At 33.7% G+C, this 27,227-nt stretch overlaps 1 protein-coding gene and 1 long non-coding RNA gene across 2 annotated transcripts in view; both read right to left on the reverse strand.

The window, feature by feature from the left end:
* The window catches only part of LOC150094601 (cell adhesion molecule Dscam1-like), an 823,608-nt gene extending 820,900 nt beyond the window's left edge, over nt 1–2,708 (reverse strand). The window contains exon 1 of the mRNA XM_090411254.1: nt 2,575–2,708. The gene's annotated coding sequence lies outside the window, so the exon portion shown is untranslated. The remainder of the gene's footprint in view (nt 1–2,574) is intronic.
* Nucleotides 2,709–20,323: 17,615 nt separating this feature from the next.
* LOC150094602 (uncharacterized) overlaps nt 20,324–27,227 on the reverse strand; it is a 280,269-nt gene continuing 273,365 nt past the window's right edge. The window contains exon 3 of the long non-coding RNA XR_016550133.1: nt 20,324–20,529. This is a non-coding gene — a long non-coding RNA (uncharacterized LOC150094602). The remainder of the gene's footprint in view (nt 20,530–27,227) is intronic.

Below are 27,227 nucleotides of genomic sequence, written 5' to 3' on the forward strand. Positions count from 1 at the left end.
GCAGATAAAAATGTGGATAATGCCTTCCACTTATTTTATAAACAGCAGTTTTAAAAGAATGCTCTCTCTCTCACTTTCTCTGTCTAATGATGAAGGACATGTAAATTTATAGCATTTAAGACTCAATTTCAGCAGTTTCCAAAATATTGCAGGTAATCTGCAATTTTATTTAAGAATTTAATGTATGCAGGATGACGATGACAGAATGAATCTGGTATATTGTGGAACAAGTTAAATAAAAATGACATGAGAAGGAAATCAGCAAAACACTAAACTAGCAGTATACAAGAAATTGTTAAAAAATCAATTTAAACTTATAGATCTGAGAGTTCGGTTAGAAATCAAACAGTCTGTCAACGATTACGGAGCAGATGTAAGAATTCTGATAAAAATTAGAGGGGTGGACAACATATGGCTCAATGGCAGAATCATGTTAAAAATTAAACTAAAATTTTAGGAAGGAACCTCACATTGTTGACATTTAAAAATGGAGATGAAATATTAACAAAATAGGTATTTAATCCCAGGTTAGTAGAAACCATTCAGGAACATGCCTGAGAAATACGACGTTTAGTGCAGTTATTTAAAAACTTAGTTTTCAAAGAAATTGAATGAATTTTAAGAAATGATGTTATCAGAACAACTCGATTTCTCGAACAAATTTAGTAGTTCATGTGGAGAAAGCCGCAGTTAGCTATGTAAATCTTGCCAACTGATCCTAAAACAATGCCGGCCCTGTGCGAAATTTATTTTCAACTATGTTCTAATTTCGAGTATTTTAATAATAAGGTATTACACTACTTAAATTAAGGGGATATTAAATCCCACATAGTTTTAAAACCGAATAAGAAACTCAAAGATTGGAATCAGAGAGTTTCTTGCCGAATATAGTAAAACTATAAAGTATCGGCGACACTAGCGTTAGCCAATGCAAGTGATCCTAGTACGTAGTACAATACCGGCAGCTCGTTGCAAAGGTGGGGGAGTTCAGATCGCTATTCTTAGGTATTTTCCATAATGTAAAAACACATTTCCTAGGAAATGTATACTGTTATTACATTATGGAGGGAGGTCACTACCCAGACCGGTTTCAGCTTTTTTTGAGGCTTCATCAGTGAGTAGCTATTGTACTACGGTACAATAGCTACTCACTAATATCCCATTAATTTAAGTAATGTTTTCATTGCCGAAATGAAGCTTATTAGCTCTTTATATTTTAGTAACTTAATGGTTGCACCTGTTTGGATAACTCGTTCGCAGAGTATATAAGTTCTTTTCGCTATACACTTTGATATTAGGTCTAGCTACTCACTGATGAAGCCTCAAAAAAGGCTGAAACCGGAATGGGTAGTGACCTCCCTCCATAATGTAATAACAGCATACATTTCCTAGGAAATGTGTTTTTTCATTATGGAAAATACCTAAGAATACCGATCTAAACTCCCCCACCTTTGCAACGAGCTGCCGGTATTGTACTACGTACTAGGATCACTTGCATTGGCTAACGCTAGTGTCGCTGATACTTTATAGTTTTACTATATTCGGCAAGAAACTCCGATTCCAATCTTTGAGTTTCTTATTCGGTTTTAAACTATGTGGGATTTAATATCCCCTTAATTTAAGTAATGTTTTCATTGCCGAAATGAAGCTTATTAGCTCTTTATATTTTAGTAAGGTATTACACATTTTCATTACTTATATATTTCTCATAAATGAGTTTTTCAATAATTCAACCTCGGTATCTATTCTTTTCGCTTAAGAATCCGTATATCCCAACGAAAACTGCACGTCTCAGTGGGACTATGAAAGTTTTTTTTTTTTAATGTACGCTCAAACGGGCACGAGTGGGTAAAATGTCTTCTTACATACCTATGCACATAAATCCAGTTTAAAATAGTACTAACTTAAAAAAAAAACAAAAAAAAACTAAGTACATGTGTCCTTGTTAACGTATGCAACCAGTTTAATTCAACGTTTCACACGCACACACGTGTGTGTGAGTGAGTGAGAGAGAATCCGTATTATAAACAAATACTAATTATATATTCACTAAATCTCTCTATCTCTATACTAGAATAACTAAATTCAATCGTGAGAAAAATGGGCGCCAACTATCAGTCCAGGAAATAAATAGTAATTATTTTTTACTTATATTTGTTTATACAGAAATCATAAGAAATCAGATATATAAGAGCAGAATGATCTGCTTTTACTTATATTTCGAATATCATTTGTTTTGATTAATTATAAAGCTGTCTTGAAGCATGTGCGTTGATTAAGAGAGCATAGCCTCTCTAGAGAGATGAGCAGCGATGAGATAAAATTTTTAGCACACTTTAATGCCCTAAATTTTATTTCGATCTACTTCATATATCCTATCTATCCGCATTGATTTCACGCTTTGGTATTAAAAAAGACAAAAAAATCCAATCTCCAGAATCGACATTATTTGAACTTTATAGCACAGTGATAAGTTCTTTTGATATTTTTGCAATTTTGTCAGGCATTGAGTAGAAAGATTTTTACTTCATTTCTAGCTGAATCAAGTGCATTTCAGAAAGTTAAAGCTCTTACCTTCTCAACAAATGCCTTTATCCCCTTAGTTTTCTGTGAATTAATGGCAAGCTTTCCGTTATATATTCAGCAATTAAGTGTCTTGAAATATGGGATAGAATCCTAAACATTGGAGAGAGACATCGTTATCTATTTCCGTTTTCTCTGTGGAAAATAAAACTTATATCGATAAGAAATTATCATAGATATTACAAATTATCCTGCAATTTTAAACATCCATATTATACCTAGCAGAAAAACAATTTTATAATATAATACAGGGAATATTTTTCTTTTCTTTAACAAGTTTTAAATTTGATCCTCTTCAGTTCTACTTCAGTAAGTAATTAACAGAAGGCAGATTGGATTCCAATTAAAATAATAATTTAAAATCCTCCAGTATAACAAAATGAGGTATTATTAAAACTTGGTTCAGTTCCGTTCAAAGTTGTTCCATTTGTGGCGCAATATTTCCAACTAGCTCGACATTAAATTAACGACATCTCATTTTTAGCAAAAGGGTAGTTAAACTGGTGTTTCTTTTTAAAAAAATTGCTATTGGATGACTGGCTGTATAATGCAAAGAACTCTTAAAACTATCTCAGAAAACAGAAATGTGTTTAATAAAATCTATATAACGAAGAAAAAAATGATGTGTAAAGAAAACGTTTTATCTTGAATGAGAACACCACCAGATTAATAAAAAATAATCTTGAATTTATCTCCACAATAAAGATTTTAACAACTTTCATATTTATATATAATTAACGATGGAAATTAAGATGATCAAATTAATCTACCTCGATTTCTGAATTTCCTAGAATTTCTTATTTGCATTTCTATTTATCAGAAAAAAAATCAATACTGTTGGGGAAAATAAAACTACACAACATACGATACTTGTTTTGTTTTCCATTATATTTGTGATAAAGCATGTCACTGTGTCTAAATATGCAGATATCCTTATTACTTAACACTACGAGAGATTCAGAGTTTTCAGAAAATATTTAAACAAAGGCCATTTTCTTTGAAATTGTGCTATTAAAGACAAGATACACAATAAGTGCTCTTAAGATACACCAATTTCAAATAGACAACACTCACCAAACGTTCTCCAACCAAGAGTCACTGTTGCAACTGATTGCCTATTTATTGTTATTATTATTATTTTTTAAATAGGAACCACTTATGTTATGGCTGATTAATGTATACAGGTTGGCAATATTTGCTCGCTATATAACGTTTGTTTTAGATTCATGCATCCCACGTAAATGCAAATATGTTCAATGAACTTAAAGTACTTTTTTAAAATAAAGTACTAAATTTTAACAATAAAATACATTAGGCTTTATAGATAGATTGATTATATTATTTATGAAATAAGTTGTTTCTGCACTAATAAAAATATTAAGAAATAAGCGATTTAATTTTCATAGAGCTGAAGTTGGCTTTTAATGTTTATTTTATTTATTTTTTTATAAATTTCACTGGTACTTAAACGGTAAACAATTAGGATAATTTATATTATAAGGAATTTTGCTATCATATGAACGAATTCCGTTATCTTATCATTTGGAAAAAGTTGATTAAAAAAAATTAAGAGTTAAATGAAAAATAAGAATTGCTAAAAATATTTTTATGCAAAAATGTTCAGTTTCTTCTTCAGTAAGTTTTGTAATGTAAATCTAGAACATTTTGTAGTGTAAGTGAATGTAACAAATAAAAATTCAGTGTATTTATTTTAATAATTCCAAAGAAAATCTAAAGTGAGATGTTAATGCTTTTTAAGAAACTTCCCTGTTGCAACGTGAAAATGGATGCTAAGAATAAAAAAGAACACATTTGACAGATTTGGCGTGCACATTGGAAAGTCTAGAAGAGAAAAATAATAAAATTAAGAGACGGTGCTTGTACTCTGTTGTTCCCTTACGTCACTGGAGGGGTTTATTATAGGATTTAAAACCTTGTTCGCAAAAAAAACTTGAGAAAAGCTTACCAAAAACACGAAAAGGCGATTAAATTGATGCTGGCTGTGGGAGTTGTCTCCTCCGTGCTTTAGAGGACTACATGACAGCGAAACTTTTAGCGTAGAAGTAGCTTTGTATTAAATTAGGGCGGTAAGAAATCAAAACCTTGACAGAGCGCAATAAACTGAGATAAAAGTAAACAAGTTTGTTGCATAGACGTTACAACAGAGCATGTTACTCATGTAATACTATAGGAAACAAAAGTAAAATGTTTACGGAGGACTAATAAGAAAGTATACATGTAATAATATTAAATCGCAATCACTACCTCCAAAATAAAAACAAGTTAACTAAAACTTACAAAAATGATTTAATGCGTTAGTCATTTAGAGAGTTTCAAAAATATAATCGATATGCAGATTTGAATTACTCGACTGGACGATATTTTTTCCAATTTCATTTTCCAATTTCTTTATCTTAAAAAAAAATAATAAATAAAAATAAAATAAATTTCGAAGTGTCACTCGTTTTGTTATTTAAACTCACGTCAGTCAGTTCAGGCGACTCGTTCGAGTTTCGTAATAAAAAATTACATTTTATAATAATTTTTTTCTATGCATTTTAGATACAAACATACGAAATGCTTCATTTAAGATTTTACTATTTATTTTCAAGTAGCATAAAGTGTATTTGTAGCTTGTCATACTCTTTACTTTTGATGCCTACTGTTTGGTTCGAAGGTACATTCGGAAGTACTCGGATACCGAAATTCATTAATTATCTCTCGGTAGAACATTTTTAAACAGCAGAGGAATATATCACATTAAGTTCGTCGATTATTTCTGACCAATAGTAAAAAACGTATTTCGTGGGAGAATGTTTACAATGTCAACAGAAAATAAAAATGTAATTCAACATATAAGGGGAAAAAAATTCGTTTGCAAAAACAGAATGGATCTCCAGAATTCTTTCGCAATATTTTAGCAGGAGAATTCGCAATTCTAGCATACAAATACAGAACTATGAAACACGGTGTAGTTTCATAGTAGATGCATTTCATTTGAAAACTATGAAAATTCATGAGGTCCAATAGAAAAAATTTCAATCAATAGCTATAGAGTATTGCTTGATCTTAGATAAACTATTTTCATCTAATTAATCTGTATCACGCGTTTAGAACTTTTAATATTTAAAAGTTATAATGATAATGGAAATATACATTATTAATATCTAAAACTGAAAGACAAGATATTAGCACAAAATGTTCTTTCATCAGAGGAATAACTCACCACAAGTACTATAGGATTATAAGACTTTTTTCAAAAAAAAAAAAAAAAAATTTGTTCATGCACGAACACGTTCTATCAGGTAAAACAGATGTTTGTATTCACAATTAAATAATGTAGTTTAAGATTGATGGCATAAACTTGTATGTTTTCTTGGCAAGTAGGTTTCTCTTGCATATACCAGGTGGAAGAATATATTGTGCGTATCGTGAATAATAAATGTCACTGAATAGTCGATTTAGGTCTCAGCGTTGTGGTTGTATTGCTATAGGGATGCAACATTTCGTGGGCCGAGTTAATATAAATCATTTTATAAGGTAAAGTAAGGAAAAAATCAGTACATGATTATAAAAATGAAAGAACTTCTGTTTATAGTTGTGCTTGTTTGGAACTGAAGATGGTAATATTAAAAATTATCATTTTTGAGCTTCCTACGATGGGCTGCCATCCTGATAACCAACACTTAAACGAAATACAAAGCACAACTCGGACGTAAAAATGATGCAAACAAACCTCTATAACTCCAAAGTAACTAAGTGTAATCACAGAGGAATATGCATTTCCATTAAAATGTAAAATCAAATCAAACAATGGCGAAATTTACCGAAATTAATATGGTTATTAATCTTGAAACTTACCATATAAAGAAAAACATAAAAAGAAGGTATCTCATCAGATCTTAGATAACTGCATGTTTTGAATCTAAAACCAAAAAGACGGACTATTAAATGAGACAAAAGAATCATGATTGTGATGCATGGAAAGCAGAAAAACATTGAATTAAGATAAATATCACATTCACAGGAATTGAAACTCATGTATTATCAAACTTTATCGATGATTTCTAGAAGTTCATGAATATTTGAAAATATGCAAACAATAATCAGTTGATATTCTTTAAATATTCTGAATGATAATATACGATTATTTTTAGACTTTCTGCTTCTACTGTAGCTTATCCCATTTAAGTGGGGTCGCTGTTTTTGATGAGTCTCTTCCACATCCCCCTGGGCTGTAACCACATCGAAGTTCTTCAGCATCAAGTCGTCCTCCACTAGCTCCCTCCATCTCTTTTTTGGAATCCCGTGCCCCCCCCCCCCGCAAATCAATCTGCATGACCTTTCTTCCCACATTCTCCCTCCCTCCTCATCACATGACCGAACCATCTCAAACTTGTCTCTTGTATCTTTGCTCCTAAGTTTGTAACTTCACAGTTCCCCTCACATAGTCATTTCTCAGACCATCCTTTTTGGTCGCACCGCACACTCATTTAAGCATTCTCATCTCCGCTACCTCCATTCTGCCAATGTTATTTTTCCTCAGGGCCACAGTTTCCGTAGCATACGTCATAGTTGGTCTCACTACTGTCGTATAGATTTTGGCTTTTAGATTGATCGGCACCCTCTTATCGCATAGCACTCCAGCCATCTCTCTCCAGTTCCTCCATCCCGCTTGTATCCTGCATCCCACTTCCTTCTCAGCCTCTCCATCCTCTTCCACTGTTGAACCAAAGTATCTAAAGTCTGTAACCATCCTGATTACATTTCCTTCCAGCTCCGTCTCCTGGCCGCCGTCCACTTTGCAACACATATACTCTGTCTTACATCTGCTCAGTCTCATACTTCTCTCTTCCAGTACTTTCCTCCATCTTTCCAGTTTAGCTGCCACTTCTCTTGAATCTGCACACAGCAAGATGTCATCTGCATACAACATTGTCCAAGGTACGTCATCTCCTCCGTCACCACCAACATCACAATATTAAACAGGAACGGACTTAATGCTGACCCTTGATGCAAGCCAACTATCACTTGAAAACTTTCTGTCTCTCCTAGGCAGGTCCGAACTCTTGTCTTCACATTTCTGTACATCTCCTGCACCAACTTGACATATTTCTCCGGTACCTTCTTCTCCCTCAGACACCTCCAGACTTCTTGCCTTGGCACTCTATCGTAAGCTTTCTCCAGATCAATAAACACCAGATGTAGCTGCCGTTCTTTCTCTCGAAACTTTTCCATCATCTGCCGTAATCCAAAGATAGCATCTGTCGTCGATCGACCAGGCATGAAGCCAAATTACTCCTTTGCAATCTCCACCTCTTTCCTCAATCTTCCATCAAGAACCCTTAATAGGATTTTCATTGTGTGGGTCATCGACTTTATTCCTCTGTAAATCTTACAGTCTTGTGCATCTCCTTTACCATTTAGATGGGGGACAAGAGTACTTTCCCTCCACTCCTCGGGTATATTTTCCTGTTGGCAAACTTTCATGAACAGGTCCCACAGCAGGTCAATGCCCTCTTCCCCAGTGCCTTCCATGTCTCCACTGGGATCCTGTCAGGGGCCCACCGATTTTCCATTCTTCATCCTCTTCATGGCCTCCTTCACTTCTATTCTACTGATGTTCTGCACTTAAGTATTCTCATCTCCGCTACCTCCTTCTTCCCCTCATAAGGCTGCCCATCTTCTCTGTGAGTCCTCGTATTTTCCTAATTCAAAAGTCCTTCAAATTATATTCTCCATCTGTTTCTTATATTCACATCCCTCCATAATACACTTTCTCCAGAGTCTTGGATCTGTCTCATATGTAAGATGTCGTTTGATGCCTTATTTTCTATATTTTGCTAGTCGGTAATTTTTTTCTCTGTGCTTCCTTTGTTACCAATTGATCATAAAAATCTTGATAAGAAACTGCCTTTGCCTGTGCCACAACTCTCTTGGCTTCTCGCTTTTTCTCTCTCTCTCTGTACGCCTCTCTGTCCTCTTCCACTCTTGACTCGTCTCACTTCTGTTTTGCCTTCCTCTTAGCCATCACTGCTTCTTGTACATTATTATTCCACCACCAACCCTCCTTCTGCTCTCTAATCTTTCCAGATGTCTCACCAAGCACCTTTAATGCACAGCTCAGAATTGCTTTTGAATTGTCTCCACCAATCTTGTACACTTTCTAGTCCATCGGAAATCCTCTCTAACACCTCTCCCTAAAACGATTCCTCACACACTCTCTTCTTTTAAGCGAAACCACTTAATTGACTTCATTCCATGGCTTCTAAAGGTACTTAATCTTCGATCTTATTTTAAAGTCTGCACACAGCAGCCGGTGTTGCTGCACCACTTGTTCTGTTGAGATTACCTTACAATTTGTCACTTCCTTAAGATGTTTCCTTCTAGTCAAAATGTAGTCAATTTGTGAACTGTTGTTAACACTTCTAAATTTATCAAATGTTCTTCCCTCTTGTAGAAAAACGAGTTCAAAATTTCCGGAACAAACGCTACTGCAAAGGCCACAATATCTCTCCTTCCTGGTTCATCATTCCCACTCCATGGCCGCCAAGCACCCTTTCACAGTCCCTATTCTGCCTTTCTATGTGTCCGTTCAAGTCTCCTCCGACAATCACCATCCCATTTTCTTTCAATTCCCTCATTTCTTCATCTAGCACGTTCCAGAACTCATCTTTTTCTTCTGCTGTACAGCCAACTTGCGAAGCGTATACAGATAGGACGACCACTTGCTCTTCTCCAAGCCCCAGTTTCATTCGTATGATCCTGTCGTTCCTGCTACCCACTTTCAGTACTTCGCCCTTCATTCTGCCACAAACCACAATTCCGACACCATTTCTTTCCTTCTTTATTCGCTCCAGAGTAGAACAATTTATATCCGTCTCCCAGTTCTTTCGCCTTTTCTGCCTTCCATCTTGTCTCCTGCACACATAAAATATTCAACTTCCTCATCATGTCTGTCACCTCTCTTCCCCTTCCAGTCATGCTTTCTAGATTCGATGTTCCCACTCGCAACATTCTCTCCACCTACTGGAGTTTCATAAACAGTAATTAAGCACTGTGATTCATGTTTCTGTACAAGTAGCATATCATTGGTTAAATGTTTTAAATATATGAAAATCATAACAGCAAATCAACAACACAGTACATAACTGAAAACAGAGTACTCTTTAATTCATATGTGATTCAAGAATTAAAAATTCAATATAGTAAATGTCGGCGTTGTCTCATCTGGTGGACTGCATCTGGACTCTAAGCTCAAATGCTATTGTGGCAGGTGGTTTTAAATGTGTTTAGATAAACTATCCTAGTTATTAGTAATACCAATGCACATCTGTACTGAACTTCGTAACAGATAACACCGGTGTGATAAAAAAATAAAATAAAAAAGAAAGAAAGGAATGAGTAAAGTTAAAATCTATCCTTCGATAAGTATTAACGTGAAATACCCTTGAAAATGGGAAGTAAAATAAATGAAGATGTCGAAAACCCATTGAAGTTAATAATCCAGGAGAAAAGAAGACGTGCAATGGTCGTCACATACAAGACCAAAAAATGTAACAAAGCAAAAACAATACGAAGGGATAATCATTTAAAAAAAACTTTGCCATATATACAAACTTTCTGAAATATTTTATGTCCTATTTTCCGAAATAATTCAATTAGATACTTTCCACTCGTAGTAAATAAAAACAATAAAACTGAACTGGGCACCTCATACCAATTCCTATGGACAAAGAAAAGGAACTGCAATGGGTACTAAGTATATAAGACGGTGAACATAACTCTTTAAATGAAAAAAAAAGTTATAACATGCTGTTAATATACATTCAGTGGCCACTGTATTAGGAACAACATTTAATAACGACAAAGGACCTCCTTTTGCCTTTGGAACGCCCTGTATTCTCTGTGACATCCATTCAAATAAGTTGTCTAAAACTTTCCTCTGGGACGTTTGTCCACGCTGTCACAATGGTATTTCCTAATTGTTTCAGATTGGATGGTAGCACGTTAGCGCTGCGAACTGCTCGTTCCACCTCATCCCAGAGATGCTTTATGGGATAATGGTCTAGAGACTGAGCTGGCAACTGAAGTAGAAGAAACTTGCTCTCACGTTTCTCGAACTACTTCAACATGCTACGTGCGTTGTGGCATGGGATATTATCTTCCAAGAAGTACCCATTTGACGACGAGTAAATTGTAGCTATGAATGGGTGAAGATAATTAGCGACTATGTTAAGATGGGTTATAGCATTTAGGCAGTGCACAGCTGGAAAACCGTGTGAAAAGAAAACATTCTTTACACAATTACACCCTCCTACACTAGCATGAGCTGTCGCTAGTCTACGGCCTCATTTTGTTGTGCCATATTCTGGTTCTAACATTAGAGTGATATAGTACAAACTGGGCCTCGTTAAACCAGGAGACATTCTTCCAGTTGTCAGTTGTCCAATGTTGATCACTTGCCCATTGACAAAGCATCTTCCTCTTCTTAACTGACAGCACTGGGATCCGGGATGGTCGTCTGGTGCTGTACCCCCTCAGCGACAGCATGCGATGAACTGTTCGCTCAAAGATGCACGTTCTTACCACCACTATTGTGCAAAGCAACTTATGGTAACTGGTTGTTGTACCACTACTACACGCCAAACGTATGCATGAAATGCCCAGAAGAATAGACGTTTACAAGACACTGGCACCAACAATCACACGACGCCAAAAGTCATGCTTTTTTACTGATTGTGAAACATCAAACACACACACGCGCGCGCGCACGCACGCACACACACACACACACAAAAAAAAAAAAAACCACGTCGGATGCTTGTCTAATTTATATACCAAAGCATCTAGAGGACTCAACTTCTTCGGTAACGGCCTCTTTTCCTAAATGGAGAGGTATTCTTAATAAAGTTTATATGTGATGAATTTTAGAATGTCGATTTTTAATTAATCTGAGATTCTGAATCCATAAATTTATATCTATTGAATAAGATAACAGCTTTAATATGAAACGTTTAACAGTTGTTTTCAAAGGAGTGTGGTCTAGACGAACCTAGAAATAAAGCTGTCAAATTATAAACTAACACAGCAAGTTCATTACATTAAAGTTAAACCTTTAAACCTTATATGCGTACGTTAAAGATGCCAAGCTATTTTAAACCTGGTTTTAATTCCATTTCTCAAGTAAGCAAACAGACAAACAAGCCAAGTTTGCGCCTGCACGTAGTGCTAGTCTAGGTGACCCGCAAAGTAGTGCAAGTCTAGGCAACTCGTGGTAAAGGTGAAATAAGCTCTGATCACTATTCTTAATATTTACCCTTAATGCAAAGCCCATCTCCTTGAGGAGATGTCTGATGCTATGGATTAAAGGCAAGGGGCCACTACCCAGACCGGTTTCGACCTTTATTGATGTTTCATCAGTGGAAGCCAGGCTTAGAAATATCAAGGTTAAGCAATTCTTGGGAAACGGAGTAAAACCAGGTTTAAAATATCTTGGCATCTTTAACATATATTATAGCCAAGGTAAAAAACTTTCTACATCTATCTCTCATCCTGAGATTTTTATTTAATATGGTCAAAGCACTTTATGGTAACTTGTGTTGGTAAAATACTTATAAGCTCTGTATTACTTAACGTTGGTATTTCTAAGCCTGGCTCCCACTGATGAGACCTCAATAAAAGTCGAAACCGGTCTGGGTAGTGGCCCCTTGCCTTTAATGCACAGCATCAGACATCTCCTCAAGGAGATGGGCTTTGCATCAAGGGTAAATATTAAGAATAGTGATCAGATCTTATTCCACCTTTACCACGAGTTGCACTACTTTGCGGGTCACCTAGACTTGCACTACGTGCAGGCGCAAACTTGATTTATTTGTCTGTTTGCTTACTTTGGAAATGTAGTAAAACCAGGTTTAAAATATCTTGGCATCTTTATCATATATTATACCCAAGGTAAGAAACTTTGTACACTTATCTGCGTACTGTTCTATATAGGTAAACTAGGCACAAAAATATCGAACGGTCTGTATTAATTTTAAGAGTTTTTCCAAAATCTTTAAACAGAATTTCAATTACACAAGCTACGTGCAGACAGGTATGAATGCGATATGATATGCAGAAAGAGAAAATACAGTCTTAAAAAACGTAGTTGCAAATTTCACCTAGCGAAAGAACAGCAGATAATATTTTATAAGCACCATAATAAAAATATTTAAGATTAAACTAACACTAGAATTCTGGGTTTCTTCTCGTGACGCAAAATACACGATTGCTTAAATCTCAGGTTAAGAAGACAGGAGAAGAAGTTGCTCTTCGTAAATATTTGTCGAAAGATTTTGAAAAAAAAAAAAAATGACATAGAAATGAAAGAAACTAAACAAATAATACGGAATGCATATTGATTTGTAAACATATTAGAGAAAGAGTGAAATATTTGAAATTTTTTTACTACATCTCAAAAAATACAAAATTTGTTTTCTTCTGTGACACCGGTTCACCAGCAACAATATAAACTGTGTTATATTTGTAAAGCAAACCTCTTAAGCTTCACATTTCTTACCAGTGAATAAGAAATATTTTTATAGAAAAACGACGCTGATAATCAAAGAGGAACAAATGAAATCTTGAGAATGGGGAAACTCAAAACTAACGAAGCACAAAAGTGAAACACATGTTTTTAATATCGTATTTTCAGTAAGGTAAGTATAAATTAGTGCAATATTAATACTAAAAATAATCATTCAGATGTTTTACAAAAAAAAAGGACAAATATTACGGAAACTGCTTAGTTCTTGCGATCTCTGTCAGAAACAGAAGAGAAGAGTCAGAAACAGAAGAAGATAAATACTTTACGTGATCTGTAGAAATATCTGTAGAAATTGAATAACACACCACAGACATTAACGAGTTATCTAGACAAAAAAAAAAAAAAAAATCGATACCACTATCGGGAAATCAAATGAAAAAAAAAAAAAAAGAGTTAACTTTCTTCTCATTCCCTAAGATATCATGAAATGGCTAAATGCTTTGAGATATCAGGGTAAGAAAATTAAGAATAAATAAACCGTTTCACTTCAGCTTTTCTAACAAGTGTATACACATCACTAAAAATGTTTCGTTGTCGTAAACGAAAACAAAGATTTTATTTTGATGAGTATTTCATTAAAAAGAAAGCTGTTTAATAAAGCTTTAAAATTACGTCATGTTTGCGTTTTAATGGTGCTGTTTAATAAAGCTTTAAAATTACGTCATGTTTGCGTTTTAATGGTGCTGTTTACTTTCCATCGTTGTCAAGAAAAATGCGAGACCAAATAGATTTCCTTGCTATTGACATGGTTTCAGGACGCGACATCTGTTATAAAACTCTCCATCTGTGTTAGAGAATTTCGTGTACGTTATTTACTCTTAACCTTCACGCTTTCAAGTAATAAATACACTAGACCTCAACAAAAGCTAACTTTTCACCGTTGTCTGTCATATCTTAGGTTGCTTCTTTTATTTTTAGAAAGCTTCATCACTTTTGTCGTATATTGCGCGTTGCCTTGAGCTGTTATTTTCGCTGTCGTGTTCTGTAAGTGTGTTTGAACTAAGTCGTAATGAAGAAGAAAAATAGTAGGTATACTTCAGACTTTAAATTACCTGTTATTGCTTTTCTAAAAATAATGAAATCCAGACGGGAGCACGGGTACTTAGCCGAACCAGAAAACGTGCATTGGTAAAAAATAAAATCGGAAGAAAGAACTGCTGTCAGCAAGAAATACTATCAGTCTTTTTGGATACTAGAAAATTCGGAATACTTTTGCTAACTGGAATAGGCATTGCAAAGTAGACTTCTGGAATTAATGCAACAGAATTCGCGACAATTTTTTAAAGCTAAATAACTCTCGTTCACTTTCACACCATCGTCACTTAGTTATATATATTGAAAAATGTTCTTTCATGTGTCCTGATCGATTGTGAATGGCTTTTCTAATGGTGCTCCACACAAACACTCTTAGTGCAATGTGCAAGAAAGTTCATAATTGTGAAGTAAGAACCAGTAGTTACGTTTTTTATGAATCACTGGATAATGGTTCACACTATTTAGATAAGCATTACGAGAAAGATGACTTTCAGTGAAAAGAGGTGCAGGGAATGAAATGGATGCAGAGTTAAATAAGAAGGTTTGAAATTGTACAGTGAGTCCATTAACTCGTATTTTTTTTAAATTTTGGTTCTATGTAAAGATATTAATACTTCATTAGTCCCAAACTTGATGACTTATTACTGTAAAAAGAAACACTATTAAATATAAGCAAACCGCGTATCTTCCAGACAGATTCGCAACGCTTTGATAGAAAAATGGAAGCTTCGGTAAAAGAGAATTGAACCAAAATAACTGCTGTTGTGGCATGAGCATGGTGTCATATTTCAAAGATCAGTTAATATATTTGGTTAAGGTTTCTTTCACGGTAGCTCCCAGAAAATTTTCGACGATTTATGGTCTTGAATCCTGGAAGAAATAGCTCTAGACTTTCATAAATGTACAGATTTGAAACAGAAAAGTATCGAGTTTATAAAGTTAGTAAAATGTGTACTCTGTCATATACATTATCGGCGATGATTAAACTTAAAATTTTATTACGAATTAATGAAACTAATGACTGCAATAAATATCATGCTGTTAGTAATTTTATACAACAATTTGGGTTTAATTTAAACCTAATAATATACTATTATCATTATATGATTATAAATCAGGAGCAATGAAACAGTCATACGCAACAAGCATTTTTATTACACTCAGCCTATTCAAGTCGACTCGTTCAGAGAACGATCCCTCTATCACAAGTTTCATCAAAAACAGATGATTGCTACCCAAGTAAGCAAATCAGACGTTACTATATATATTGGAAACAACTGGAAAAAGAATAAATAACTTAGAACAATTTTACAGAGTATTACAGCCAATTAAAACAAGTAGTGGAGAGTGTTAAAGAATATTTCAGTGGCAGGTAATTTTGGCACTAAAATATGAAATCGATTAACTAATGAAGCAGTAAATGCTGAAATATTTTAACTTATTCTGCAAATGAAATATTGAATTAAATGTTCTTTGCACTTTCATTCAGTACTTGTTAAATATTACATATATGAAATTTAATTTTGTTTACACCTATGTTATTTTGAAGACATTATTTACATATAAGTAATAATGAATTTTTTTTGTTATTCTTGTTTACTTCTGTGCTTAAATTTTTACTTTGTGTATTAAAAATACAACTGAGAACAATGTTAATTTTAAATCTATATTCGGGTGAAATAAATATATTAAGAATAAATTATTTTCATGAGCAAAACTTTATACTCTTGCTAATACCCGGAACTCGGTGGGAAAGAAAACAAAAGCCGAGACTCGGAAATCACTCATACTTGGTAAGTGCTCATGTAATCTGACCATCGAAATAAGAGACATTGCAAACTCCATGGAGTCAGAAGATTAACAGGCAGTATCTCTAGTTTTCACAAGCACTTACTTAAGGTCTCCAAATGCTAGAGATGAATCCTTTATTCTACAGCTTTGGAAAATCTTTCCAGTAGATATTCGGTAAATACCTCAGATCCAATATGTTTCATTATAATCCCAACCTTGCATCAATTAATTTTCAGATTAATGCCGAAGTTCGGCAGTTCTCATATCATCTTTGTTATCTGTCACGGTGCTGTAAATTTCGTCATACGCCCGATACCAAGTCGATGGGATCCAAGTACTAGTCCAGATGAAACTTCATTATAGCGTTATGTAAGTCGAAGTCCTTATAAATGATGCACTACTTTCTGTATTATCGACTTTCAATGTGTTTCCTAATTTTCAACTAACTACAATGTACCAAGATTGTTCCTTCTACATTAAGAGAATAAAACAAAACAAAAAAAAAAACATCGTCCTTCATTGCCGAATCAATTTAAAATACTGCATTAATCTCCCAAGTCATTTGTTCATTATTCCGTCCACTCTATTCAAGTCTCCTAATAACAATGCTTTGTTCGTTTTATTTACCTAATTTATTCACGAAAACAAAATAATTAGAGTTTTGAAATGTCTCAATTAACAACATAAAACAACCTATGAATAAAGGAGGTGGAAGTAATTTCGTTACCTTAGATCTTTTCTGATATTTTCATCCTTTTTCCATTTTTGGGGTATATTTCAGTTAACCCAATAACTCTTTAAGGTATTCAGGAATCTTACTTTAAAAGGGGTATCAATGTACTTGATTAACCCCGAGAAAATTCCATCCGTTCTGCTGCTTTTCTATTTTTTGTTGCTGGTAAAGTTTCTTTCCATTCCACCAATTACAATAAACCTATTCCTCTATTATTTACATTTTTATCTTCTATTTCATCTTTACTAATGGATGAATTCTACCATAGTTGTTTGTGATATTGTTTCCATTCTTCCCTTAATTTCCTGACATTTCTGCCACATCTTTTTTTCTGATTTATTCAAATATTTCACTAATTTATCAACAATGTTTTTCTGGTCATGTAGATCATTTTCAATTACTAATAACTATCTCACCGTCCTGGTGAGCTTTCCTTACAATATTTTCGGCATTATTTCTTTTAGTGCTGTAAACCTCTGATTTTGGTGTTTTTTCTGTACATGTCGCATGCAAGTGCCTTTATCTTCTATAACAGTTGTTGTTTTATCATTCCAAATAGTTTCTTTTTTTATTAATTTGATTATGTTTTTGAATTCGTCATTTATGTCAGAAGAAGAAAAAAAGGGATTTGAGATGATATCAGTCAATCGATTTTTAGATTTTTAATACCATCATCTTGTAGTATAGTTTCTTACATATTTCTTTTCATTCGATTTTCGTAGATTTTGTGATTTCCATCTTTCTTGTATCGTTGTTTTGAGATTATTAGAAATTGGCCTGAATATAAATCATTAAGGCTAGACACTATTGTCTCTTACTTGTGAAGATAGCTTTTTTGTAAAAAATTATAAAGCTTTCATAATTATATAAAATTAACTATGGACTGTTTAAATCTTCATATTGAAATTTATAAAAACTCAAAATTAGAACTTGCATTTATATTAAAAATTTCTGATGAAAAAGTATATTTAAATTGATCTTACTGGCAGACAAACTCCACTTAAAATAAATGATGTCTGGAGATGTTTAACACATCATTAAGATTTTCCTTTGGAAAAAACATAATGACGTTATTCATTGCAACAAATAATTTCAGGGGAAATCGGTTTCTGTGCATAACAAAACAGATATAGCGGAGAAACGATTGTATACTTCGTATTACTGTATGTAGTGTATAATTATTTAATATTTCAACTTTTTATGAAACCTCAAAACAGAATACAGTTTTAATAATGAACATCAAATATCTAACTGATTGCAAATTAACCTAAATATCTCCCAAAGATGCAGTAATATATTAACATGAATTACTCTTATAGATTTTATGAGGCTGGGAGAAAAGGCTGAGGGAATAGGGAGAGGAAAATAGACAGTGATCCACCCTTAATATTTTGAAATCATCCCTCTATTTCCCTCGTTTCAAAATTTTAAATGTTCTTCATATCGTGGAAAACTAAATAACTATCTTTAATGACAATCTTGTGTCTTGCCATACTTAATTTTTCTCATATTTCATGTCTTCCCTATCCCATCTATTATTAAATGTAAAGCCTAAGAATCTGTCTTGAATCAATAAGCAGGCTTTTCAGAAATTTATGTTTTATTAACGTGTTTGTAAAAATACAACCTTAAAAAAATACATTAGTACTTGGTCACGTGCAACTGGAAAAGCTTCAATCAGTCAATCAATGGTGTGATGTTAAACATTTATACTGCTTGATTAGCAAATGGCCTTCTCTTTCAAAATAAACTATAATCTGTATTTTCATACAATAGCAACTTATAGAATTACTAATAATTAAAACAGATCAGTTTAGTAAATTGGTTCAGAGCAGATTGATGTCTTATTTATTGTAATGTTCATGTAGCAAACCTGGAATGAATATAAAATCAAATTGAAAAGTTTTCACATGCGGACTTTTGGGTCAGGGGTTTACTTATTATAAAATTCGTTGTTACGCGCCTCTGATAATGAAAAAAAAAATCCTGAATATTTGTTCTTATCACTAATATAATTTGATATCTAAGCGGTGCGGCATGTGGACAAAGTAGACATACGAGCAATCACTTTCCTGGTGTCAAAAACTACCCGGATCATCAAGCTAAATTACACAAAGAAACCAAACTAAGTGTGGTGGCTATAGTTAAGATAATACTGATACATATTTTGCTAAAAAATAAATCCCATTTTCTGCTTCTAAATCATGGGAACAATTGTCTTTAAGATTTCGGGTTAGGTTGCGTTTGATTTTTTCAACTTCGTTACTCTGTCATATTTTAAAATCATAGGGAAAATTAACGAATTATGTACGTGTTGATATCCTATACTATGAACGTTAAGTTAAAAAACAAACAAAAAAAAAGATTTCCTAATGTCTTTACGATTTAAAACATGTTAACAATATCTTGGGATTATCACGTTGGTAAAATCTTACATTTTTATAGTATGTTTCGTTTCGTTGAGGCTTATTTCTCCCTCCAGAGTATCTTCATTCCGAATTCCCTTCCCCATGTTACGCGAAATTATGCGAGTGCAAAATCTTTAGGAATGGTTGAAATAAGCATTAATGTTATTTTTCTTGTTAAATCTCTAGCTGCAGGAAATTGAATAATTGAAAAATGAACGTAATTGAAACTCTGGATGAAAAATGCATTGTAGAGATGATGTATATTTCGGCTTTTAAATTTAGTGTTATCACTTTTTATTATTATTATTCGTGACACCTCCAAGGAGTCCGAAGGGTCATCGCGGAAGGACACCTACTGTACAACTCTCTGTCTCCACCACAACACCGAACCTCTACTACCAATCATCTACATCAACGCCATCCACCGCCACTAGTATTTTTTGTCTGTAAATTGCGTGTGTTCTGAAGGGCCAATTTCCTGTATGCGGAATGAAAAACCCGAGTTTCCGGGAGGAAGAACCCTGCTACCTCCGTATGAGATCGGCTAACTCACATTCGATTGAAAAAGTCCATATAAAGATTCCTCCTCATGACGAGAATCGAACTTAGGCCTTTTCTAATAGAAGGGAGCAACGTACCGTCGTTCTTCCAATTGCGCTACGGAGGCGCTTAAAACAATTTTCACACAATAAAATTGAGAGTCCACGCATTTGATATTTAAACATAAGATTGAACTGCCTACTATACCCACCTCCTGGTAGATTATCAAATTTACCGTCAATTAATTCGAGAATTCTCGACTACCCCATTTAATTCCGATGCATCTTTGAACTTGAAATGCTTCGCTACATATCCTGCTTTTGCTTGTGTACAATTTTCAATTTTGCACTGCCTTGGAAAAATTAATTTTCGCTTAATTTTAGGCATTTTAGTGAATCATTTGATTATTTTGTTAAAACTAACTGCTCTGAAGAAGTTACGAGCCAACATAACAGATAAAAGTTTAATGAAGTAAGCAAAATAGTCTTTTTTTTTCTGTTTCGTAATGTTAATTAGAACAAATTATAACATCCGTCAGTTTATCATTATTAGTCTAAATATTCATGATATAAGAGAACAATATTACCTCTACCAAATTTCAAGTAACTTGTAACTATGATTTAATATCATAAACATACCTGCACAAAGATCACTGAAAAGGGCTCAGCTTATTCCCTTTTCATGAATTTTAAATAAATTCGCTTAACAATCAAAGGCAATGAAATTTCATCGCACAACATATTTCTTTACTTGGGGACACTTCCAGGACGGTTAATGTTCTCATGAGACTCGTGATTTATTATTCATTGTACATCCATTGAGCTCATAAATGAAGCGATACTCAGAGATTCCTAAGAATATAACAGAAATTTAAAGTTACAATGTAAGTATACAAATGTAAATAGCTTTAAAACTCTTCCTAATTAAAATTGAATTCAAATAATGCTATAATATTTCACTTGCTCTTTTCGTGTTTTAAATTGGTATATATTTTAAGACTTAATTTAAGTGGAATAAATAGAACAGTATATTGGAAAGACGACTTATTATTAATGGTATTCCAAATTCCCTCTACGAAGCAAAATGTGCGTCGAGTTTCATACTCAAATCAAATAATTTGGTTATTTCATTTGAGCATGATTCTGCAGAATCCTAACATCTGTTTATTTAAATATTGACTTTTCTCTAATTAAGTGACCTACACGAAATTCAGCTAACAACAAAGTATAATTTTTTTTTTCTTTTTCAAGTGATTATTATCTAAATTTCAAAATACGGTCAAACTCTCTGGAATTTCATTCAATCATCAGTGTACGATGCATGTAACTACATATTTAAATTTCTTACAGCCGTTAGGCTTTAGAGTTCTCGGTAGTATAACTTAAATCCTATTCTTCCTTAGAGAAGGACTTCTATCTACGTATTCTTTACCTTTCTTAAAGAAAAACGAAAAATACTTTTAGACGCTATTAATATATGCCAAGTGTGGTTCAATGGTTATCACAATTTCTTTCGTGAGCATTGATGCTCAATCATACTGCCATGCCATTATCTATTATACAATCAAAGGTAGCTTGACATCTTCCTGTGATTGATTACAGGAGAAGTTTCACTGGCTCAATGTAGTTTAGCTGCCACAAGTTCTAGAAGTTTGGTTAGAGAAACTGCAACTTTTAAAATAAAGCAGGAGTTTGCTAATTTTAAGATTGTAATTTACTGGAGAAGTCTTGCAAAACTTTATGATTATATATAACAATTTTAATTTATTGTTAAAAACATCCGGTAAAATTTAACTCCAATCTATGTTGATGTATTTCAAGACTGTATAACGACGATAATTTTAGAACCTAAAAGTTTGATTTTCTCTCGCATACAATGTCATGCAACTGAAAACCGAAGTCAAAATTGTAGTTAATCACTTGGTTAACTCGTAAGTTAATCAAGTGATGCTTCCATACAAAAATATTGTGCGGAGAATTTTGTTGGCATGGAGTAAGTTCTATGAATAAAAAATCTGTGCGCACTTTTAATGCTGATTGATTTGCTAATAAGGAATACTAATGTTATTCTGTCTTTATGATATGAACCAGTTAAGCTGTATGTGATATTTACATTTTAGCTTGGAATTTAGTTTGTATCCGGCCTATTCCGAAAGAGCGACAAATCGGTTCCATTAGTAGGGATACTCCTCTTGCTTACTTCATCCATTATGAAACAATGATTAAATTGAGTGGAAACCAGCATTTACAACACGTGGATCTCTCAACTAAAAAGGGGTCGTCACCAGTATGGAGTCTATCACTGTCGATGTACAGTGGTTCGAGAATCACCTTGCTTCTGATGCCCGCTTTTGAACACATGTCACGAAAGGATTTGGCAAAACTCAACTGATTGCTCTCGACAACTATAATGCGTTTAATGTAAATCGACAGATATACCTCTTAAAGTACGTTCCGATCACATGCTCAGTCAATCTGCTATGGATGAACAGCATTATCAGTAGATTGATCTTTATCCTCAAACTTTGCAACTAGTTCTGGTTACTCGTCCTTTCTCTCATATATTAATTCTTGTCTGTTTATTCAAGTACGGTTTCCCTTTACTGTAAATTCAATAGTTTCGCTGTGTTTGCCCATTTTACCAACGTTGCAATGCATAAAGGAACAAGATTCCCAAACTATTTGTCCGTGGAAATCTAATAAATTAGCCACAATACACTAAACAGAATTACGGCTAAATTTTGACAATTTTTCCCTTTAACTTTCTGTAATGCATATTATACAGAACTTTCTTTACGAAGTGCCAGCGTTTCTTGCCATAAACCAAAATACAGTTAATGCAATTAAGGTAGTGCAGCAGCACGATACGATTTCAATAAAATAAAATATATTATGTGTATATTAATTATACATAAATATTTTATGCTTAGTATGACAAAATATTAATCAGATTTAGTACTTCACTGAGAGCAACAGAACGATTCTCGGTTGGAATAGTTTGAATTACGCGGGAAAACATGAACACGATTCAGGCCTTTGGAAATATTATGAATTATATCGTTATTTACTTAACCGCCTACTTTAGGACATACTGTCTGATAATTAAAAGGAGAAAAAAGAAGCAAAGCAAGATAATGAAGGAAAATATTTTTAGATAAAAACTAATGTTTAATTAATAGCAACCGACGCTGGTGATGAAGATATTGAAAGGAGCTGCTGATGAATGTATCAAAAAGAAAATTTGCAAGGGAACTCTTGAAAGAAATGTAGCATAAAATAAAATAACTTAGTGATGGGACGCAGTTATTAATTACGGACATTCCGTTGGCAAATCACGCATTGACAAGGTGATGGACCAACTGATATTCATTAACAAACGAGACAGATGAGAAAGACCAGGCTATTTACTTGAAGCAAGCGCTGAAAGAATGAAGAAATGCGGAGAAAATAAGAAAATGCGTATTTGAGCTTAAGTGCTGGTTTGCACTCAATTAAATTTAATGAAATAAATAGCACAGAGAAATAATTAAACAACTTTAATCGTTCCGATATTTCGTCTCTGCCACAGAGATATCATCTCGTCAGCAGAGCCTTCAACATCTATTCTACACAGGCTTCCTTTACTACTGAGCGATCCTTTTATTCGCCAGACCACCCTGTCCAAAAAGATCAACAAATCAGCTGTTCCTTCCATCTTCTCACACCCCTCTCAACATACAGACTACAATCATGCTCTCACTATTCCCTATGTGGAGCGTCTCAGAAAAAATAGCCAGTACGTCAAAGAAATATCTCTGCACTGCTTTCAAATGTCCTAAGAATCCCCCTCCCCCTGTTAACAGAATTCATTATTCTTGTAGCTTACTATATTATGGTCAAAACTAGGAGAACTAACATCTGCCTAGATGAATACAAAAATACATCACAACCATGGTCAATCAGCTCTAGCAGACCATGCTCTGGTTACCTTGCACAGGATCAGATGAAAAAACTACTATACTTCATCACAGCAAATACAAACTTCACTCGCTAAGAATCAGCAGATGATTTAAACAAAACAGCTTAATCTAAATAAATATGGTTGTGTTTAACTTTCTAAGATTTGGTGATGTAATTCTTAGGCCCAACTCAAGAGCACCCATAGAGGGAGCTTCCCCGTAGGACTCGAGACTTCGTCTAATTAGAATAATATAGTCTAATTTCTTTCACTTAATATTGGGTTTTTGTTTTATTATAGTAAGTATTATTACAATTTGAATATGTATTCCTGAAGATGTCTGTGACAGACGAAATATCGTATGGGAAGAAAGGTAATGTGGCCATCAGTGTCGGCACCATTGCCATTGGTAACAAAAGAAAAACTGGGTATCAGGAGATAGTTACTGTAAGCCCCATTAGCTAAAGTAAATATTAGTTTGATAAACAAATCTTTACCCACGTATGGTAGCATAGTAAAACATGGCATGATAGCTGTATTAGTCTAGAAAGATTGCATTTAAAATAGAAAACAGAAACGAATCAAGGATAAAATTAATTTTTGGAAGACAGGGATGTTTACAAAAAAGAAGTATAGTTCATCTTTACAATTTTCGATGGAGAGCAATTGAGATCAAAGGCACTGGCAGTATGATAAGGTGGTTCTGTTATGAAAGCGAGAATCTTACTGTCACTAACTGGATCACGTCGCAAAGATGCATCATGTAATGAAGGTAATTCAAAAATTGCCACCAGCTGTGCTGTCAGTTTGATCAATGATAAAAATGGACTTCACTTTTAAATATTAAATTAGTGGAACAATAGATCTTGAATGATTACAGGTGTTGCATATGATGAGGTAATTTTAAACTGAAGGTTTAAAAATACGCAAGTTTCTTTTAAAAAATTGTGATTTTTTGTGACAACCGTTCTATGGGAATCTTCCGGTATTGAGACCATTTAATAAAAAAAATAAAAATAAAATAAGCAATTATAACCCTACAAGTTTCGTAAGTCTTCAGACTCATCGTGAGGGGTACCATCAAAAAATTATACACAACAAAAGACTTGAAAAATTAATTACACATATTAGATGTTATCAGAACTTCACATTTTTTACTTACAAATAAGAAACCGGAATAAAAATGTTAAATTCATTACTGCATGCGTGTTGAAACATTGCTAGCTGTTGCTGTCACGTTCTATGGTATCGTATTCTAGGTCCATGGTAATTGATTTTTAATTGAAGCAGACTGAACTTGGTGCACGATTAAACCTTGATTTTTTTTTCTTTTTCTTTCTTTTTTTGTTACATTGTCTGGGAATCCTAAGCTGTGATGCTTCCTTGAATTTTCTTGTAAAATAATTATGACCAATATATATAAGACATTTTTGTTTGTTGCCAAATTACTTGATGGAATGGGGCAGTTTTGTGGGATGCCAATCCTGATTTATGCTGTCTTCTTTTTTCGAAGTCTTAGGTGTTGTTCAGACGTGATTTTCCACTACCTTACTGACTGTAGCCTATATGACAAATGCCATATGTGGTGGTTTTGGTGGATCTAAGAATCTGGAGATTTTATGGAAAGATAAAAAAGCCACTTTGATGTTGTACTCACGGAGTGAGTACAACATCAAAGTGGCTTTTTTAGCAACGTAGCCACTATGTAACATTCCTGATCTATGGTAGAGTGACTGCATTCTTAAAATCTTGTTTAAGTCAAGGAACTGCAGAAGGGCTATTAAGAATTTTGTTGATCGTCTTGGGTTCATAACCATTTAGGGCGAGGTTCTGTCTGAGGTAGTGTAGTTCATTTCTTTTAATTGACGTGCTGGATGTATGAATCGGTATTTAAAAGCCTTCCCCTTGTGGTATTCTGTATATACCAAAAAGAATAATCTTTTTTTTTCTTCGTTTATTTCGACAATGACCGATAATTTTTTTGTGATCTTACAGTTGAAGAGTGAATTTTATATTGGGCTGCAAGCTGTTCAGATAATCTTTGAAATTAATTCATCCATTATTCCTGACCAAATAACGAAAATATCGTCAGTGTAATGTAACTATTTTTTTTTCTTTTGATATTTTTTGACTGCATTCGTTTCGAACGTTTCCATAATCAGGTTGTCTAAAGCTGGAGAAATGGGGAGAAGGAACCCATGACAGGTCCGTTTAAATAAAATGCAATCTATTTTTCATATACAATTCTGTTTTTCCTATGTGTGGTGATACCAGGTTCGGCAGATATTTTGCTAAGTTTGAGGTAGGAGAATCTTTCTCATCTACATTTGGCCGTAACGGAATATTTTTTTGAGTGTGTGTCTTTTTGGTGTGCCATAAATTTTGGGATTAATGAATGTTTCGATGATAAAGAATTTTTTAATTCTTCTAGCCAACTGCTTAACTTTTTGATCAAGTCATTAGTTTTCTTCTTTTTGTGACCATGTGGGATCTCGGTCTGAGGATAAATAGGTGTTGGAATCTTCTAATAGATTCCAACACCTATTTATTTCTTTTGTTTACCTTAACTATTACTATGTTTTTATCTTGTAATTCTTTAAGAGCTGAATTTTGGTATGTTTCTGAATGGTGATTTAGTTTTTACATCCAAAAAAGCTGCAGCGGTTTCCGTTGACAAGAAATATAATTTGATAAAAAAAAAAAAACCTTACATTATTATGTAAGGAAATTCAGGAAACTTTACATTATTATAGTGCATGAACACCTATCATACATCAGTAGTCTAGGCGAACTAAGAATTAGATATACCATTAATATTGCTATGAAAACCAAATATGGAACTTCAAGCTTTCAATAATCAATCTCATAACAACGGAAGACCTTTATAAATTTCCACGTTTGCATGATCGAACCTACCATTTATTGTTTGGAGAGCGGAAACGTTACTTGCTGTGCCAACCAGTTCTGCAAATTAGACTAATGTATTCAAAGTTTGGGGGTTGCTAAGGAAGAATATTCACATGGTGCTGCAAGTGTGGAAAAGAGGTTATAGTTTAATATTTGGAATGAGTTTCTAACCTTATAAAAATACTTTCTCAACTTTATAGGCTGTAAACTCCAGAGATAAGGTGAATAATGTGCAATATGAGGTATACAAAGCTACTACCTACGCAAATAAGAAAGTTGAATTATAAATATATTCTTACATTTTCTCCAAAGATAAAACTATGAGACGAATCTAAAATAAATAAATGATTTATTTATGTTACATCTAAAGGAACTTTTTTAGTGCACAAGTAGTGCAACAAGCTTGCAGAAAGAACTGTAGCAATTCCTTGAACCTTAAATTCAAGGAATCTCTAAACAAGTATTTGGAGGGTATTACTTATGTATACCTACTATTCCATCTCGTTTGCTTTTAGGTATAATGCGTTTATTGTTAACAAGTGTTTTATTTTTATTGTTTTTGCTTAACTTTTATCATAAATACTCTGGTCTAATATTTTTATTACTTTATAAGCCCTGTCGAGGTCATTTTGCTCTTGAAGTACACTAAATTTAGTATGAAATTGGATGCAAACATAAATATTGCCATCTCAGCATCCAAGATTTT

Source organism: Typopeltis vanoorti, chromosome 21, assembly GCF_054136105.1.
Source record: "Typopeltis vanoorti isolate ZY-2024b chromosome 21, IOZ_Tvanoo_1.0, whole genome shotgun sequence".
In the NCBI taxonomy this organism is placed as follows: domain Eukaryota; kingdom Metazoa; phylum Arthropoda; class Arachnida; order Uropygi; family Thelyphonidae; genus Typopeltis; species Typopeltis vanoorti.